This window comes from Scylla paramamosain, chromosome 3, assembly GCF_035594125.1.
Source record: "Scylla paramamosain isolate STU-SP2022 chromosome 3, ASM3559412v1, whole genome shotgun sequence".
Taxonomy (NCBI): domain Eukaryota; kingdom Metazoa; phylum Arthropoda; class Malacostraca; order Decapoda; family Portunidae; genus Scylla; species Scylla paramamosain.
In genome coordinates this window covers 40764685-40770521 of record NC_087153.1, presented here as the reverse complement: position 1 = coordinate 40770521, position 5837 = coordinate 40764685, and positions in this window count along the sequence as shown.

Below are 5837 nucleotides of genomic sequence, written 5' to 3'. Positions count from 1 at the left end.
AGGGAGAGGAGAGGAAGGGAATAGAGGAAAGTTTGGAGTGACTTATGAAGGATGGAGGAGGAGGAAGAAAGAGGAGGAAGAGGGAAACGACGATAAAAGGAAGGGGAAGAAGAAAAGGAGCAATATTGGACTAATGGCACATAAAGAGAGAGAGAGAGAGAGAGAGAGAGAGAGAGAGAGAGAGAGAGAGAGAGAGAGAGAGAGAGAGAGAGAGAGAGAGAGAAGGCTTGTGTGTATTGATGTTGATGTAGAGCGTTTGGGGAAAAACAATGATAAGGCAGTGCTGTAAATCTGACCTTTACGAAGCCAAACTGGAGGGGAGGAGGAGGAGGAGGAGGAGGAGGAGGAGGAGGAGGAGGAGGAGGAGAGATAATTGTGTAGGGATGATGTAGATAAGATAAAATAAAAACCTTTCTTTCTATGCTGCGTAGAGATGAAAAACGTAAAACACACACACACACACACACACACACACACACACACACACACACACACACACACACACACACACACAGTCCCAAGGGATAAGTAAACATCCAATAACTCCACCAGAGAGAGAGAGAGAGAGAGAGAGAGAGAGAGAGAGAGAGAGAGAGAGAGAGAGAGAGAGAGAGAGAGAGAGAGAGATGTGGCAAGTCTTTTCGGTGAATCATTTCTCTATCACGTCAAAATTTCCATCCTGAGTCAATTCTGATAGCACCTCAAGGCTCTAGTGGTAGTAGTAGTAGTAGTAGTAGTAGTAGTAGTAGTAGTAGTAGTAGTAGTAGTAGTAGTAGTAGTGGTAGTGGTAGTAGTAATAGTAGTAGTAGTAGTAGTAGTAATAGTAGTAGTAGTAGTAGTAGTAGTAGCAGTAGTAATAATAGTAGTAGTAGTAATAATAGTAGTAGTAGTAATAATAGTAGTAGTAATAGCAATAGTAGCAGCAGCAGCAATAATAGTAGCAGTAATGACGGTGGTGGTAGTAGTAGTAGTTGTAGTAGTAGTAGTAGTAGTAGTACTCCTACTACTATTACTACTACTACTACTACTACTAGGAACATCATCATCATCATCAGCATCATCAGCATCATCAGCAGCAGCAGCAGCAGCAGCAGCAGCACTAGTAGTAGCAGCAGCAGAAGCAACACATCCATCACTTCTATCAGGCCTCGTCCACCTCACCCCTTGGTCTTCCTGCCTTGGTCATCACTTCCTGACGCAGAGGATGCAACAAGTCATCACACTGAAGGAGCCTCGCAGACCAAGGGCTACACGTCACTGCCTTGCTTCATCCTCCCTTGTTCACTCTTACACTACCCTTTCAATATCAGGCAATTCTTCTTAATAATAGCCAACAACTTTCTAGCTAGTTTTGGTACAGGTCTCCTAAATAATTTTCTGGCTTAGACAAGATAAAATTAACCTTATTTTCTCCTCTTTTTCTTTCTACCTCAAAAGGATAAATGAGGAGTATGTATTAAGATGCTGGTGATGGATCTAGCCGGCAGGAGAAAGAGAGGAGGACCTGAGAGAAGGTTTACTGATGCAGCGAAAGACGCTTGCAATGGTTGCGACTGATGAGGATGTAAGGCGAAGACAAAGCGTGTTGGAGAAGGTTAATGATAATGATGACAAATGATGATAATAATAATGACACAAGACACCTGACATCATAATACTAAGCAATAACGCTAAAAAAAAAAGATCACTAGTTCATTCCTCCCTTCTCCCTGTCCATCACAAGTTACCAGCCAGACATCCTTATCAGTCCCTCACCTGCCCTGGGAGGCCACACACCTTGCCTGAGACCCACACAGGTGCTGCGTTCATTGCCTCTGTTCGCGGCCTTCTTCCAGTCTATCAGCTCTACGGATCATGTTCTGAAAGGCTTTGTTCTTTCACCACTACTGTTTTCAAAGACCGCAGGGATGACTGGGCAGGGATGATTGGTTCTCAAGGGTAATTTTCTCGTTGAGGGTGTGGAGTTAAACTGCCACAAGATTCATGGAAACACCGGAAAACTCTTTTAGCTCCGAGTAGAGCCTGTTTAATAGCTAAGACGTTGAAATGTTTAAGAATACCTGTTAAAATTATTGTTTTTTCTTCTTTCAAAGTCATGAAAACGCCTTTTTTTTTTTTTATTTACTTCGACTAGTTTGTCCAAGAGATAAGGCGTTGAAATGTTTAAAAATACAAGGTTTGGAGTTTGGCAACAGCTTGGAATAATGCTGTTTTCTTCTTATTATAATTATTCTTTCCTAGAGTCACGAAAAACACCCTTGAAAATCCTCTCAGCTTCGACTAGAGCCTGTTTAAAAGAGGTAAGAGGCTGGAATGTATGTTTTGATGTCACTGCTTGAAACTGTTCTCCTCCTTTGCCTTTTGCCTAGGATGAGTGAGAAGGTCGATCATTTCCCGGCGTGAGTCACACTTGGGGCATTTCACTGATTACATTGCCTGAGAGTATCGTGAACACCAAGCACCAACCGTCCCTTCACTATTTCCTGACCCTCCATTCCTATACGAGACTGTGCGTTTGTATGCTAGCCTAACCTGGCCTGCCCTCCTCGCTAGCTACGTCCTCACGCACCACTGTCTCCTCTCCTCATCAACTCTTACCTAGCCAGTTCTCACTCACCACAGTTTGCCCATGTCCTCCTCACACACTATAGCTTCATATCTTTGCCAGTCCTCATACACACACACCATACTCACACCAACGCCTCCTTATAGTACCAGCTTTCATCACACACACACACACACACACACACACACACACACACACACACACACAATAGCTTCCTCCTCTCTTGGCCAGCTTTCACCACACATACGCCAAACAAACCATAGTCTCCTCACACACCATAGTCTCCTCTCTTGGCCAGCCCACACACACCATACACACTATACTCTCAACGCATCATACTCACGCACACAATAGCCTGCTAATCTCAACCCAAACACACACACACACACACATACACACACACACACACACACACATCCTCCTTCACACACACACCGCCACCGCAAATGACTCACTAACTTTACAACCCATTTCGTAACACACACACACACACACACACAGATATTACCTCCGCGTATGTGGGTATTGATATAAGTGGGTCACCTCATCCTGACTACAGAGGACCAGGAGGCAACCCGCAACACGTCACTGCCCGCGCGCCCCCTCCCCCCCTTATCCTTTAAACTGTCCCCCCTTAAAATTTTCACTGCCAGAACTGTCCTTTGTTGAAATTCAGAGCACCGTTATGTTTGCCTGTACACGCTGAATAAGAGAATGAAAGGCTAATTTTCTCTCTTATTCTAAAGAGGCTGATTATGAGAAATGACTGTAGAAATAAATGTAATATAAGTAGTTGAAGGTGATTAAGGAAAATTACTGTCATTCTCTCTCTCTCTCTCTCTCTCTCTCTCTCTCTCTCTCTCTCTCTCTCTCTCTCTCTCTCTCTCTCTCTCTCTCTTCTGCGGTCTTGAAGGCGTGCTAATGTTTGTACACTTAATTCAAGGTCGTGTGTGTGTGTGTGTGTGTGTGTGTGTGTGTGTGTGTGTGTGTGTGTGTGTGTGTGTGTGTGTGTGTGTGTGTGTGTGTGTGTGAATGTGTACGTGTGTTTAGTTTATTATTGAATTAGTACTTTCACATCTGCACCATGTCTACCTACTCCTCCTTCTCCTCCTCCTCCTCTTCCTGTATAAGTTTCTATTTTCGTCAATATTACCTGTTAATCATTTCACACCTGTGCCACGATCTTCTTCTTCTTCTTCTTCTTTTTCTTCTTCTTCCTACTCCTCCCACGCCTTCTCCTCCTGTTTAAACTTCTATGTTCCTCATCATCAACTAGTTTAGCAGGAACCAGAGGATCTGTTTGTTTGTTTTTCTTGGTATTCCTTTGTATTCCTCCTCCTCCTCTTCTTCTTTCTCCTCCTCCACCTCCTCCTCCTCCTCCTCCTCTCTCTTCACTCTCTTTCCATCTACTAATAAATATTTTAAAAGGAAGTTATTCATTCGTAATCTTCTTCATTTTTTTCCTCCTCCTTCTCCTCCTTCATCTTCTTCACTTCCATCTCCATTTTCTTCACTTCCATCTCCATTTTCTTCACTTCCATCTCCATCTTCTTCACTTCCATCACCATCATCGTCATCCATCATCGTCAATCCATCATCATCACCATTAAACTATACGTCCCCAATCATCATTATTTCATCACTACTTTTCTTCCATTTCATCACTATCATTCCTCCTCCTCCTCCTCCTCCCCCTCCTCCTCCTCCTCCTCGTCCTGTAATAACATCTAAGACTGCTAATTCTATTCCCAGGTGAGGCAACTTCAACCGTGTGTGTGTGTGTGTGTGTGTGTGTGTGTGTGTGTGTGTGTGTGTGTGTGTGTGTGTGTGTGTGTGTGTGTGTGTGTGTGTGTTCCCTTATCTGCACTCATTCACGTTCCACTTAACTTGGCGAGATAAGTTTCTGATATTTGTGGATTTTGCGAGATTTACAATTAGTCACCAGCTCTGAGTCACACACACACACACACACACTCTCTCTCTCTCTCTCTCTCTCTCTCTCTCTCTCTCTCTCTCTCTCTCCCTCTCTCTCTCTCTCTCTCTCTCTCTCTCTCTCTCTGTTTATTTTCATGTATTTGCCTACACATTCTCTCACTTACTGACTGATTAACTGAATGACTGACTGACTAACGGACTGACTCACTAACTGCCTGACTGACTGGCTAACTGACTCATTCACTCACTCACTCACTAACTAAATGACTAAATGACTGATTGGCTGATTGACTGACTGACTGACTGATTGACTGACTAACTGACTGCATGACTGACCAGCTTACTGACTGACTGACTGACTGACTAACTAAACAACTGGCTGCTCGAGGTGTTATTTCGCCAAATCATCATCTCTTATTCACTCACCCACTCATTCACTCAACTAAGTTTCTCATCACGTCCTGCAACACTCACCGCCCACTCTCACATTCCTCCGAGTAGTAGGAGGTGGTAGTAGTAGTAGTAGTAGTAGTAGGAGGAGTAGGAGGAAGAGGAGGAGGAGGAGGAGGAGGAGGAGGAGGAGGAGGAGGAGGAGGAGGAGGAGGAGTTTCTGTTGCTGTTGTTGCTGTTGTTGCTGTAGTAGTAGTAGTAGTAGTAGTAGTAGTAGTAGTGGCGGCAGCAGCAGCAGTTGTTGTAGTAGTAGTAGTAGTAGTAGTAGTAGTAGTAGTAGTAGTAGTAGTAGTAGTAGTAGTAGTAGTAGTAGTAGTAGTAGTAGTAGATATAGCAATCATTGTTGTTGTTGTTGTTGTTGTTGTTGTAGTAGTTGTAGTAGTAGTAGTAGTACTGCAACCACAGTGAGAAAAATCCTCACTGCACAGGAAACGGGAGCCTCTAACTGGCTAACGTCACTGCCCATCAGAGCGAAGGGCTTCAGCCTCAACAAACAAGAATTTGTCGACGCCATTGCTCTGAGGTACGGCTGGCCGATGGAAGGACTCCCCAGTACTTGTGTGTGTGGCTCCCCCAATGACGTCAACCACACCATGACGTGCAAAAAGGGGGATTCGTATGTATCAGGCACGATGAGGTGAGAGATCTGACCGCCAGCATGCTCAGGGAGGTGTGCCACGATGTCTCCACTGAACCGACCCTCCTGCCGCTAGACGGCGAGCACCTGCGCTACAGAACAGCCAACACCACCAACGAGGCTCGAGTCGACGTCAGTGCACGAGGGTTCTGGACAAGGGGACAGAAAGCATTCATGGACATACGGATCTTTGACCCGATGGCCGCCTGTCACCACGAACTCTCCCTGGAGGCCGCCCACCGCAAGAAT